We start from the raw sequence: 15,180 nt of genomic DNA, 5'->3' as shown, positions 1-15,180 counted from the left end.
CTCTTGTGATCCGTTCGATTCCGCCTTCCCCACCTCTATTGTGTTCGTCCTTTATATGTGTTCCTATCCCTTTTCCTTATATCTGTTTCTGTATATATGAGTATTTATTCGCCGTTTGGCGGGATTTCGTGTTTGAATGTGTATTTGGCCAATGTGGCTCATCTCTTTCTTCTGGCTATGCGTGCCACGAAACGCACTGTTCCTTTCCTGTATGATGTTGTATGAATTCTAACCCACTGTCCTTTCCTTTCCTTGTGTATTGTCTATTTCTCCTTTGGTGGGTGAAACAGCCCCCTGACGCCATCTCTTGGCTGAAAGAATCGGGGCGCTTGGCGACATATTAGACCCACGGATCTCAGGGTAAATTGACTATCCTCGATAGCTCAAGTGGTTAAGAGCATCCGCCCGGTAAGTGGAAAGATCCGGTGTTCGAGTCCCGGTTGAGGAAATATTTTTACTCTTGTGATCCGTTCGATTCCGCCTTCCCCACCTCTATTGTGTTCGTCCTTTATATGTGTTCCTATCCCTTTTCCTTATATCTGTTTCTGTATATATGAGTATTTATTCGCCGTTTGGCGGGATTTCGTGTTTGAATGTGTATTTGGCCAATGTGGCTCATCTCTTTCTTCTGGCTATGCGTGCCACGAAACGCACTGTTCCTTTCCTGTATGATGTTGTATGAATTCTAACCCACTGTCCTTTCCTTTCCTTGTGTATTGTCTATTTCTCCTTTGGTGGGTGAAACAGCCCCCTGACGCCATCTCTTGGCTGAAAGAATCGGGGCGCTTGGCGACATATTAGACCCACGGATCTCAGGGTAAATTGACTATCCTCGATAGCTCAAGTGGTTAAGAGCATCCGCCCGGTAAGTGGAAAGATCCGGTGTTCGAGTCCCGGTTGAGGAAATATTTTTACTCTTGTGATCCGTTCGATTCCGCCTTCCCCACCTCTATTGTGTTCGTCCTTTATATGTGTTCCTATCCCTTTTCCTTATATCTGTTTCTGTATATATGAGTATTTATTCGCCGTTTGGCGGGATTTCGTGTTTGAATGTATATATATATATATATATATATATATATATATATATATATATATATATATATATATATATACGTGGGTCGCGGTAGTCCAGTGGGTAGAGCGTTGGACTGCTGACCAGAGGGTCCGGGTTCCCGTCCCGCACCTGTAGCTCCACCCAAGCTCAAGTGATTTTTCGGGTACCAAGTCTTACAGGAAAAACAATACCGGCACAGGGAATGAAAATGGCCCCCCTACCCTGATGTGTGAATGTTCACACGCCGTATAGGTATATCTCTACCATCACCTACTAAACCGACCTTTGGGTTAATTACTTTGTTTATAGTTTATATATATATTACTGTGCTTATGGTTTATATATATATAAACCATAAACTGTAATCAACCCGAAGGTCGGTTTAGCAGGTGATGGTAGAGGTCACCCAGTACTAAGCCCGATGGCATGTGAAATTCACACATCAGGGTAGGGAGGCCAGTTCCTTTCCCTGTGCCGGTTATGGTTTACCAGGAAGATCTGGTTCTCGAAAAATTACATAGCTTAGGTGAAGCTGCAGGTGCCCAGAGTGCCTTGCCCGGGAATCTAACCCGGGTCCCTTAGTTAGCTCTTGGACTACCACGACCCATATATATATATATATATATATATATATATATATATATATATATATATATATATATATATATGTATATCCATATGTTTATAAATATTTCATATCATTTCCTTTTTTCTATTACATGGTTAACTCAGTTTGAGCTTATATTCGAGCAACGCGCACCCATTTCCATTCATTGAATTAACAAAGAGGAAATGAGGGGTCGCCATGGTGAGAACACCTTTTCATTCCCTTGACAAAGGGATGCATAATTTCGATGAGACATTACGAAAGCTTTTGGGAGAGGTTTGGCGATTGTAGAGCTTGGTGGACGTCAAGATTGGTACCCGCTATGCTACTGACATCTGCGGGAGTGGATTGCTCTGCACCCATATTCGCATAAACTGAATCGTAGTGGAAGTGAAGGACGAGGCGTGCTGTGTAAAGCTTTTGGGGCAAGGGGAAAGAAAATTTGTTTATGGGATCCGTGCTCTCCGGGGTTAATCTGCATAATTGGCGTCCTGGTGCGGAGTGCTAGCACAGAGCTGAGGTAGATGGATATTTTGAAAGCTTTGACGCCGCTTCATGGAGGATAGGAAAGATATTACAGACGAATGGCAGTTATCTAAAGTGTTGCATTAATTGGTTCCATTCAAGAATCGAGAAAGTGTAGAATGTCAAAAGGAAATGAAATCATCGTGCTCTATTTCACAGCTACTGGGTTTTTTGTAAAAAATCGCGGAAATGTATTCCCTTGAAATACCGCAGTTGCGTGAATTTTAACATTCTTTCGTTTTACTTTGTGTCTTATGTCCATCTGAGCTTTTTTGATGGAGTAATATCATCTAAGAAAAGAAATTAAAAAATAAATGAGCTTTGAACCCTAAGACGAATCAGGATAGTATACGTTAGCAATATTTCATGTTTTAATAAAGCAAATTGGGCCAGATAATCTTAATTTGTTACGGCTCTCTGATTGCAATTTAAGTAACGCTATTTCTCTGAAACTTATCAGTTTGGGAACGAGCTGAAATAGAAGGGATTGACGGTCGAAATGAAAAAAAATTGTAAAAGCTTGTTTATGAGAAGTACTAGCGCACATTACCTATTGTTGGTACGTAGTACCAACTGTACTTAATATACGTGCGTAGGTAATTCCGTACTTTTGGTACACGATATATTGTAAATATGGTCTAATGAACATTTTTTTCCCATTGAAATCTATGCGTGTATGCATTGGATAAAGGCAGCCGCGGCAGCGGTGCTTAGAATCCGTTTGCATTGGAAAAATCAGGCATTTAAGTAAGGTTTAGATAAGGACGGAATTTTTCCGATTACTTCTTCTCAATGCCAAAGCTTTAAACGTAGGATTTACTCTGCAAATGTAACCTTAATGGTTTTACTCGATATTCTTATCGCACTTGACTGCCAATGTCCTTGTACGATGGACAGAAAATTGAGGGATACCCACAATCAGTTCTAAACTCTGAGGAGCAAAAAAATAAATATCTTACATTTTAAGCCTAAACGTAAATTTGCGGAAATGACGACGTCAAGAAAAAGGAGACGCCAATCGATATCTTTTGGAAAGTAACTGGCGCACAAATGAATTTTGGAACTTGGCATCATTTTGATTATGTAAACGGTTATTTTTTTCAATTATGTCAATAATAAATATCCGAGATGGGAATAAAATATGCAGAGCGTGCTTTTGCATAGAACTCTATTTTTAAGTATGTGGACAGGTACTAATTGACAGAAAAATGCGTCTAAATAATTCATAATTGATTATGCGGTGGTGATTAAGGCGATTTGGTATTCAGAATTACGAGAGTCATGATACCGGAGTTCTGTTTTACCTTTTGACATTATAGCACATAGCACATTATCTCATACCACGTATAATCATTAATATTTTTACGCATCGTCAGCTCATACCTGACGTTTGGATTAACATCTGTGAGCCATACTGTGTTTGACGTTTTGACGTCTAAGCCTAAAATGTACATTAAAATTGTAATCATAATGTGATAAAATATTTTATGGAGTTTAATAGGTTAATGTGTTCTCCTTTAAATAAAAAAATCCATGATAGTTAAAAAATGATTCTCAACTAAATCCATTTCCTTTGCTGAAGTCTTTTACTCTGAAAACAGGCCGTCCGTTTAAATAATTTTTGAAAAAGAAAAGAAAAAAGACTACATTTTATTTTTATATCATTTTTATACTCCATGTTAAATAATTAATCATCAAGAGCTAGAAATGTCATTTTAAATTTATTTCCTATTTGAAATGTGTAATTAAGCTATACCTTTCATGACATCATTAATAGATCAAAGAGTTTGATTTCCAGCTCTCAATTATTCCAGGATTAATTTAAAACAAACAGTTAAACAACATATGACTAAGATTAGTTCTTAGTATTAATTTAAATAGCTTCTTTGTGAAAAATTGATACACGCGATGTCAAATCAAAATAGGTGATTTAGTTAATTTGCGGCTAGATTAATGCGTGCATAATGTCGAATCACTATAAATTAAAATATTCATTTTAAGTGTTTAATTGTTGTGTTCTTATTTACGTTTTTTTTCGTACCCCCAACTGGAAGCATAGATAACGATCTTCGTGAGCCTCTTTTCACGAGACTCTTACTTTTTCAAGAGTAATTTGTAAATACATTTTACTCACCAGAAAGTATGCCTTTTCTCAATTTAGGTGAATTCGTTGACGCAAAGTGTTCCTCGTCATTTTTACTGGTCATTTGAAATCTGTAACAAATGCTGCATCATAACAGCGTCTTCTTGCCTCGTCATAAATGAAAAAAAATCGGATACTCCTTCTTATGAAAAAGCGAACACGGCCCGTAGATTTCCAAGGGAGACATGACACGAGGTTGTCCATTTGCGAATTTATATTTCATTCTGCTGGATCCTTCGGGAGAAGAAGCGTGCAGCGGCACGGAATGGACCGAGGCAGACGTGGCAGCGTGGAATAAATAAACGGCGGCGATGCCGCGCTTTGCTTGCTCTCGGTGTTGCGATTTGAATTTTCAATGAGGAATTGTTCAATTCCCACGCTCATTGGAATGCACGGCGTGGACAGGCTCGCTCATTTATCCGCTCCCCTTCAACTGCTTGAGCCTTTTCCTTAATGTTAAGGGTTGTTCCTCACAAGCCGTGAAAGTTAAAACCGCCTGAGAAGAGTCGTCTGTCATGAATGTGTCACCTGGATTATCCAGCAATCGATGGAATGAATAAGGACGGCGAGCATCACTCGGTTTAAGGTTTAAGCGTAGCCTTCTAGTGTTGACGGGATTAACGTTGTGAACTCAACTGTAAAAATTGTCCTCAAGACACAATCTATTACAAACTCCTAGATGGATGGCCCAAATATTTCTGTGCGTAGTAGACTTGACTGGTCACTGCTAATATTAATATAACTTTGGTATTGATTCCTATTTTATGCGCTATTAATAATCCTTAAAAAAGAAATCGTAGACGTTCAGGGCATGTAGGCATTCTCTTTTGTATTTTAGCTCATGCCTAATGCACAGTATAGAGTTCATTAATTTTCTCACAGTTCACAACATAGAGAGGAATCCCATCCTGATACTTCTTTTGTTCTAGCAGGCCCAAATTTGGCTTAAAGTACTGATTTCTCTTCTAATTTTCCAACAAAAATTGTTTAATTTGCCAGGCAAAGTTTATCAAAAGGTGAATTATTATTTAAACAGTAGTTAAAAAGTAAAATGTAAGAAAACTTACCTAGTTTCTAACCTGAGGAAATCATTTAGAAATAAATCCATGTACGCAAAAAAAGTAAAAAGAATAGGACATAGGAAGATCATGTATGAAATATTGATTTTCTGGAATGTGTAACATTTACTTCTGAATTATCAGGTACCAATATTTTCAACTATTGTGAAACTAATAATTATGCACATTGATTCATTAATAAAAACCACTTAATTTGGCTAATTGGGGACTGACTCTAAAACGAATGGCCTTAACGTATTTTGAAATTAATATAAATGCACATATCCCTTTTAGTGACAAAAACAGTGCTAGCTGACGTGATATGTAATAAATCTCATCAGCGGAATCACTCAAGGCTATTTGAATGATAATTAAAATATCTTAAAATTATTCAGAGTAAAAACACCCGAAGGCTAATGAAATGGCGTTTTCGGCAGCATTATATTAAATGAAGTCAGATTATTTTTAAGTTTATGCCTTAACAATCTAAATAATATAATAGAAACATTCTTCTATATATTTTCATAATTTGCCACGGTAAATTCTTATTATCTATTATTTCACAAACATACGTTCTTTAAAAAACCAGTCACTTTATAATCGTCTATTTCTACAAGCACATCGCTAGTCTATTTTCGTGCGTGTGAGTCTACCATCGCCCATACCGTAGACATGAGTGACATGACATGGTGAATTTGGTATATTTCAATCACATCATCTCTCCATAATAATTAGCATTTTAGTGATATTATTCATATTTTAGACCAGTATTTTTTTCATGTATTAACAGATTTTTCATTTTATTTTTTTGGTTACGAAGGCACCACAATCAGTGTTAATTCTCTCAGCAGGCAAGTCACTATTTTAATTGGAGAGGATAATGCACAAGGTGAATTTATGATTACATCCAGCTGCACATAATTAGATAAAAATAGAAATAAAATATTATCGGAGTGGAAAGTAGTAATTCTCACTAATTGAATAAACTTTTATTTCATCCACACATGGATTTAAATGTGAAGTCTGTATATTTTCCACATTGTATTTTCTACCTGCTTGTTGAATCCTTTCACCATAGCAGCTAACAGAAGGCAAAATTAAATGCATAATGTATAGTTAACATTCCAGGTATTACTATCCTGTGATTACAATTTGCACAAAAGTAATGAATTTTTATGGTTAAGTTGAACGATTCTCCATACAACGCAGTGCCTCCTACCCCTTCTCCTTTTCCCAAGCTATACGTGTAACATTAAGTTTTTTCTCCACCAATCCATTTTCATCTGCTTCGTGGAAGATTCCCGATGGAGCGAATCGCCCGAAAAGGACGATTAACGCGGGGATAATGAGGCATTTCAGAGGCGGCACCATCGCTGGGTGGTTGGCGAGGGAAAGGTCGGGGGATGGGGGTGGAACGGCTCTTTTGGAATGGCGGAGTGGCGTGAAGGCACGGGAATGGCTTTCCGGGGAGGAGTTTAGTCCTTCGCGCAAGAACACTTTTCATCATGCTGCCCTCGATTAAGGGGAGGGGCGGTTAATCGGTCGGCGTGGGTGCTGTCTCCAGAGGAGGCCTGGGAGGGGAAGGGGTGGAGAATGGTTGCGGGGCTTTGAGCTCGGATGCGAGGATAAGCGGATACCAATAACCGGTCAGGTTTTATTGCTGCTTTTGCTACATCCAGACCGCTCTCATTCGTCCGACCGAAACACTTTGTTTGGCTCCATTTTATCCAAAATCGTTATAAATTGACCAAATTGGCTTCAAAATCTTTCTTTCTCTAACAATTTGGAAGAATATTGAACAATGCTAAAGAAAAGTTTAGTTGATTTTTATTTGTACAGTATACACATTTTTTCCACAGTTTCAGCTAGTTTGGTACACCTCGTTCATTTAAAAACACCTCTGGCACAGTCTTTCCAAAATAGATAAATGTTTATGTCTCAGTCAAGGTTTTGTTATCTTACGATATGTTTCAGTATAGGATTTAAATTGGACACATGACGTCTATTGGGCATGAGAAAACATCATGATCTTTTTGTTCATTCTCGGAAAGCTTTTTTTAGCTGTCGTCGCTCCCTTTTTTTGTATAAATGATTAAATAGTTTGAATTAATACTAAGTAAATGTTCAAGGTTAATAAGTGCTATTTTCATGAAAATCGAAATTGTCATCGTACTTGCTAAGGATTTCAATATAGCTTTAAAATGATAAACTCGTCAGTAGGCTCGGAAGAAATTTTGCGACTTCTTGTTTGTAGAAAAAAATTATAGTCTTATTTTGATGAAAACTGATTATTTTTTTCCGGCCTTTAGGTTGGGGTCGTATGATGTATTTGCAATTCAATCGTTGAAAACGAGTCTCATTGATTGTCGCCTTTCCAAACGAAATCTCCTGTGAAACCATGAATGAAAATAATAAATTTTTATTGTTTGTTTCCGATTCAGTTTTAATAAATCGCATGCATTTATTGAAATTAAAGGTTGCAGATTCAATTTATATGAAATTTATTTCCTATGCATTAGCTCCAATTTCACGTTGAAAAGAGGACTAAATATATTCAAACTACAAACTCAGCTATTAATTAGCTAATACATTACCGTATTATAGTTATTTTTTTTGTGATTCTATATCAATTTTATTAATTATAACCACAAATGAGGATCCATTACTTGAAAATATATACACGACCGTTATCAAGGATACCTAAATTGTCCTTCCAGCTCAACAGGTTTTTATAGATATGACACATGAACGTACTTATTTCTGGATTAAATTGCCTATATTTATCGCACATTGTGTATCGCATATTTCTAAATCTTCCGTATATTCATTGTTTAGCTCAGTTACTAATTATATTTTACTATTAAAAAATTGGGAAATCAGGTAGACATGGAATATCAATGTATATTGCAATAGAAAGAGTTGAATAAAAAAGCGATATTCTATCTATCATATAATTAATTTAAATAAAAAGTAACTCTAAAAAATCCTAAGTTCATATTCAGATATTTTGAAGATTCGCTTTTTTATTCCTTTCATATTCTTAGAAATATCGTCATTCTTACTTAAAACAATTAACCACGCCAATATTACGAGAAGAGTTTTCACGAAATCCAAACTGTGTGCTATGCGATTCTTCGAAATTTCCTTAGATCTTTAGCAATTATTCTGCGTTATCTTGCCAGCTTTAGTCAGTGATAGAATACGCGAGTTTTGTGTTTCCCCGGTGAAAGTTTTGTACAGTCAAAGCATGAAACGGGAAAGTAAATTAGTTTGGTTACATCTTCCACCAGCAGGACATGGACCATATTTAGATTTGTACTAAATTACGGTAGAATGGAGTAATGTCTTAATGTGAAATTAAGCAGCCTCATTCTGCATAGCCATTTTTTCTTTATTATGTTTAATTGATATGAATTAATTAATTTATTTATTTAATATATAAATAATCCCAACCACCCAATGATAGGACATCAGCTTTTTCTAACCTTTAATTTTGTAGTATTTTCCTGCAGTGTGATACTATTTCACCAGGTACTATTTTCTTTGGCGTTAGTTGCATTATTTACCGTATCGTACAATCCAATCACTTTAAGCATTGAAAGTTGAGGCTGCATTCCTTTTTATTTTGAATAATATTGCAAAAACTACAATATCATTTATCCATGTTTATCTTTGTTTGTTTTCGAATAGATTTCTTTACGATATCTTTTCAAGAATTAAACTACAGTAAGATGTCATGCGAGACAATTATTCAAAGTCTGTGAGATCCACTCTTCAACTAATTGTACTTAAATTGCTTATGATTGTCAAGGCGTTTTTACTTCCATGGGACTGTTTCATCGTCGTCCATTTTCAAAGCTGACGGAAAGCGAGCTCTGTGTGTTGAAATAATTTGCTCGTTTTATCCCTTCAGAAATTAATGAAAGTTTTTCTTCCGCTATGCGTATACAAAAGTGTGCTCTCCCCGAGTATCGGAAATACAGCGAAAACTTCGCCGTCATTCCTCATCCCAGACACGGAGCAAGTTCGAGACCTTCCCAACTCTGAGAGACGCGCCGCACTTCGCCGTCTCCGACCCCTTAGAATCAGGGAACACCAGCCCCTCCCCAACCTCAGCCACCCTACCCCACTCCTCAAACCCCTAAGATCCTTCGCCGACGAGAGGCAGAAGCCGCCCTTCTCTTCCATTTTCTTATCTCGATCTTCGCTCAGGTTTCTCCATTTCCTTTTACCGACATCCAGATTCCCTCATCCCTCTCGAATTTTATCTCCGAATCCAAGCGTTCGTCGCCCGCCTCTTCTCTCAACCCCCGCCGCACCCCACCCTCTATCTCACCCCCCCCCCCCCAACTTCCCTACTCTCGCACCCCCTGTATCCCCCGCGCCCCTTTTCTTTCCCCGCCCATTGTTTGCACGGGTCTGGAGAGAAAAACCATCAGCATTGTTACCTTTTATGACACCTCTCCCATCCTCACCCTGTGCCTTCCCTCCCTTCCATCTCATTCCTATTATTTCCCCCTTCACCTTCTTCCGAGTTTCCCTCTCTGGTACCTCTTCCCTTCCACTGTATTCCGACCCTTTCCTTTTCGCTCTTTCGTCCACTCTTCTCCTTATTTACAGCCGCCTCCTTCTGCCACGAGAGCTCTTTTGCACCGGTCCGCCCCACTTTTATTAATGGCCCTTTCGTGAGAGCAGCGAAAAATCGGTATATTTCAACGACGCCTTCTTAGTTGTCGCTTTATTGTTTTCTTTCCTCGTTCTGGAGAATAAAAAGGGAGAAAATTCTCCCGCGCTGTGAACCCTCTCCTCCCGAGGCTAAGAAACCTCTTGCCAAGATCCGGTTTAATCCCTTCTCTCGCCGATGCGCGAAAATACGCGCTATACTAAACTTAATGTTTACACTTGTCAATGTTTTCTTTTCTGAAGCATACTCCGTAAATAAATGTTGAATTGATTATTTGTTCAAAATAGGGATGAATTTGTGTGGTAAGTACGTTTTTATGAAACGTATGAATGTTAACTTTATTCGCCATTTTCGTTCTCTGAATGAATGGAAATTTTCTTATGGTCTCTTGAAGTTCAGTATTTCTTCGCGATACGCAAATAAAAATAACGCTTCTAAAATGTCCACTGATATACAATATATGTGCTTTTTATTGATATCCAATATCTCAGAAGAAAATTTATATTATTTTGTTATCTATTTGAGATTCAGAGTGAAATTCGTAATAATATGTATTGCTTTCTTATGTTTAAATGAGTTCATCGTGTATGACCACATATTACCTCTTTAGGTAATAGTAATAAATTTTATTGGAATTCGTTTTTTTTGACATTTCATAGAACATAGTAGTGGTATTATTATAGTGCAAATTAATATTATGATGTTTTATCAAGTTAAAGATAAGATCAAATAAATAACGAATACATTTTTTACCGGGAAATGAGCTCTCAATCTCTTCATCGCTAATAAATGTACTTAACCGCTAATATATGCATATTGAGTGCATATATTAGCGATATTGAAATGTTTAACAACGCCGAGGAGTAAATGTATTGGTTCACGGTTTGAACGTTTTAATAAATATTAGTATTTGCTCAAGTTAGGATTAATTTTAGCTTTCAACAGGTGAATTTTCTTATTTAAAAAAAAAGAGTGATTTAAGAGTTGCCCTATCTCCCTCTCTCTCTCTTTTCCTCTGTCTCGCATCGGAAGTATATCCTAACCCCTTTGCCCCTGTAATCCTGGTAAGGAGCTCTTGGCCCGTGATTAGACGTGCCAGAGCAGAAATGCGCAGCTCACACACCCGTACCCAAGGCAGGTCGCAAACCCGCCATCCTTGAGTAATTTTGAAAGCGAGTTACCGACGTGACTAATCTGAGTGGCTGTAATAGTGGCAAAATGCTACGAGGCAGCTTAAAGTAATGAAAAATTACTTCCTAGGAAAATCAGATAAATTACCACGCGTTAATGAAGTCTAAGTCATATCATTTAAGAGTTAGGTGTCGTATAGAAATGCTTCATCAGATGTTTTTTAAACTGCACCCATTTAAGTCATTACATTACCATATTTTATAAGAGAGAGCGTTGGCATGGGGTTTCAAATTTTGGACGCAAGTGATAAGACAACACATCAAGAGTTCTCGGTATAGAAACAAAGCTTCTCATTCCTTCTTCCTTTTCATAAATAAAGCCTGACTTACACGCAAGATGATTTGGCATGAAAGCCGCGCATTCATCCATAAATGCCTCCTGCCGAAACGTCAACGGGTGCCAAGTCTGAATTTCCGCGAGAGTAATCCCATGCCTCAAATGATATCCCACCCTTTCCTTTCGTCGGTTCTGTTTATCTGAATGGTAGGAACTGCTAGGTCATTTTTAATTTCATTGTTCATCTACTCTATAAGACTATACAGACTCCGAGGGTGAGTTTAGTCATGAGCTCCTTTTTAAATACGTGCACTCGTAGATCTGGCTCAACTACCTCCTGTGATTCATATTCTCTGGAGAATGATTATCCGTTTTATGAGTCGGATATAATTTTTATTAATCATGCATATGATGGGATGTATTCATGCTTCATTGAATATATTCCCTTAAAAAATATTTTATAAATTTAAGAAACAAACACTAATAGCAAATATTATCGAGTATAATATATCTACGAAAAATTGTATCAGATTTCATTGCAAAATTTTGTTTCTCCTTGTTTTATTTCTATGATTTCAATTCTTGAATGGGAATGGTTGTGTTTATTACCTACTTTTCCAATCGAAAACATAACATGATAACATGTATCTAATTTAATGATGTGTGCTCAATGGCTTTCACGGGTTACGTAATTCGCATATATTTTCTATTTCTAATGTACTATATCTAAGAACACCGCCCTTGATTAACATACGACTGAAAATGCCTGAAATAGGCAACTATTAATGCAAACTCTTACTCTTTTTAAATTTTACACTCAATTGCTGCATTCGTAACACCTTAGGTTTCATTGTAGGTAAGGTTAAGAATTGTCAGTCTTAACAGAAAAACTAACTCAAGGTTTAAACACTCAAATGTATAGGATTTGATTTTCTTTTTAATAAATACCGTCATACGGAGTTTGTCTAAACAATAAACAGTTCTTACAATCATTGTTCGATGCAGTAAGAGTACCAATGATTTCAGGTTATAGTGTGTCTAGGTCGTTGACGCAAAGATTCCTGAGATCAGGTCTGAACACTTCGATGTATTCAAATTCCCATTATTATTTCCAAACTGTCATTTTACCATAGTATGGTCACACTTCAATGTTTAATGAGAAATGCATTTAAATATGAATTTTTGCTAACTTCTTGTTGACATCCTAACCAATATAATGGAATATCCGCGTCATTTCTTTGCGGGCGTGTCTCACACTTCTGTAAGTAAAAGAGAAAGGAAAATATTAATTTTAATAAAATTAATCACCATTAATTTTTTTGACGTAAGTTAAGGTTTCATTAATGACGGACCAACCCAAAATGACCATGAAACGATTTCAAACTTGAAGCAAACACGCCCGTCAGGGTCTTGAGGTATTGCCGAGGAAGAAATTTGCAAATTGTATTTTGAATGCATTTTGAGGGCATCATTGTTGCGCATTTATTCACATGTTTATAACATTGATAGGTTAGAATAATGTATTAAAACTATAAGGAGAGGAAAAAGCTGCTAAAAAGCTGCTGGGAAAAGCTGCTGCTAGCTGTTAAAAATATGATATCACTTAAAAACTGAATCCTTTTGGCAAAAATTTTTAGTTGTCCATGTAACGTTGTATTCAATTTTCTTAATTTCTAATGCGTTTTAAGTTTATTTCATTTTATATGCATAATTCGAACGCAGTATTGACTCCCGATGGTCTGTTATGTTTCTATTGGATAATCATACTCAGAGCATTCTGAAATCCGTTCGTAAAAGATTGTTGATGAATATTTATCCTTGATTTATTTCGATTTAAATTTCTTGCATTTGTTTACGTTTTTGCCAGTCTACTTTTTCAAATAGGCTTACATGGGCACACAGCCAAACACCACTGCATTCATAAACTTCGCCTAAAAAGACATAATTTGCAATCCTACTATACAATAGACCCTTCTTCAGTACATCATATTTTCTACCTACCTTTATTACTTTTATCATGCTTAATATTTAACCCTAGCTACCTCTCTTGCCCATATCTTCCTTTTTGTCTCAATATTCAGCATTATATACTACACCGGTTTATCTGGTTCTTTGTTTTCTTGCCTTTCCAAAAATTTCACCTTTCCCATTCTTCTCTGCACTTATATGCTAAAGACCTCAGATCCACGCCATGAAAGACGAAGTTTAAATGTCGTACAAGCATATGATCGATATCAATGATTTCATTAATCTTTTCTTTCATTTAAAGCCATTAACTTCGTCAATATTTTATCTTTGGTAAAATTTTCTTCACCTATTTCCATTTTTATTCTTTTGAGCATCATACCTTGACTTCATTGACCCCAAAGACAGTCGAGATAATATTTTCTAAATTCTTCATTGCAATTATTCTAAATTTGAATTTTTAATTAGCCTTCGATTTATCAAAATCATCAATATGTACGGTATTTCGTCATAACATCTAGTTCCTTTAAAAGCCCCAAAATTTCAGAGTTGAAGAGGACGCCTCGGTAGCTTAAGTGGCTAAAGCACTCGACCGGATATTGAGGGATCTGGGTTCGAGTCCCAGTCAAGGCGAATGATTTTTACGCTCTGAAATTGTTGCATTATTCATCAAATATTGTTTACATTGATTTGTATTTCGTATCTATAGTAGGTATGTTTCAATACATTCAGAATTGACTTGAATTCTTTCACTGTGAAAAGTAATAATCAACAAGCCTAACTGATTTTATAAGTTTCCAACTGACTTTTATTCCTTTCTCTATTGATTGCCATAACTTTTTGGCCATACCTTCTATTTATGCCTGGAAAATCAAGGGCAATAACGGAAAAAGCTTTCTCATCTCCTCTCTAGCACTTCCTCTACTGACTTTCAATCTATCATTCCCACCTGAGGACGTCAAAACATTTACAGAATGTGTATGGAAATTTTCACGAGCAGTTAAGGCCTAGACTTACCAGTGGAATACCATTTTGATAGTAGGAAAGGTACACAATACAGACTTTCTTGAAAAATATATTTATTGTGTAACTAGTTTTACTTGACATTACTATCTTCTGAACAAGTACTGCTGCCATGCCATTAGTCTTGAAAAGGATGCTGTCTAGTAAAAGCAGTAGAATAATTAATATATTTCTAAATAGCACAAGTTCTATTTGTTTCTACTCTCTTATCTTAGGCTAATTCGCATATCCCCCCTCCAGTCCTCTCCTACCTTGTGTAATATATTTACTATTACCAAATGTGCTCTCTTGAAGGATTTATCTATACCCATGAAGCTATGAAATTTATCCTAGTTAATCTATCTTTCTGTCACTGATCTCATTTTTGCTATGACAGCGTGTATTGGACTCCTTTCCTGAGCACAATTTATTCATTCACCTATCTTTTCATTTTCATAAGTCTACCTTAGCCACCATCTCTGTTTGAGAAATGAATCGCATTATTCCACATTACCAAAATACTCTCGCTTTGTTCTGTGGCTGTTCAACTTCGTTGAGAAAGAGAATCACCTCTAAAGCTTTCTGGAACTCGAAGATCATTCCAGGTGTTATTGAATGTGTACTCTCTCTGTGTAAGTTCTCAATACTAGTACTCACAAAGGAGATAAAAAA

At 36.6% G+C, this 15,180-nt stretch overlaps 2 non-coding genes across 2 annotated transcripts; both read left to right on the top strand.

Moving 5' to 3' along the window:
* The first annotated feature begins 372 nt into the window (after positions 1-372).
* Positions 373-448, top strand: TRNAT-GGU (transfer RNA threonine (anticodon GGU)). The gene has a single exon. It is a non-coding gene; the product is annotated as a tRNA-Thr (tRNA).
* A 381-nt stretch (positions 449-829) lies between these two features.
* Positions 830-905, top strand: TRNAT-GGU (transfer RNA threonine (anticodon GGU)). Its single transcript has one exon. It is a non-coding gene; the product is annotated as a tRNA-Thr (tRNA).
* The last annotated feature ends 14,275 nt before the right edge of the window (positions 906-15,180 follow it).

Source organism: Hetaerina americana, unplaced genomic scaffold (genome assembly GCF_022747635.1).
Source record: "Hetaerina americana unplaced genomic scaffold, ioHetAmer1.1.p SCAF_43, whole genome shotgun sequence".
NCBI classification, from domain to species: domain Eukaryota; kingdom Metazoa; phylum Arthropoda; class Insecta; order Odonata; family Calopterygidae; genus Hetaerina; species Hetaerina americana.
The sequence above is the reverse complement of the archived record's forward strand: the minus strand, read 5'-3'. Positions and strand labels throughout refer to the sequence as shown.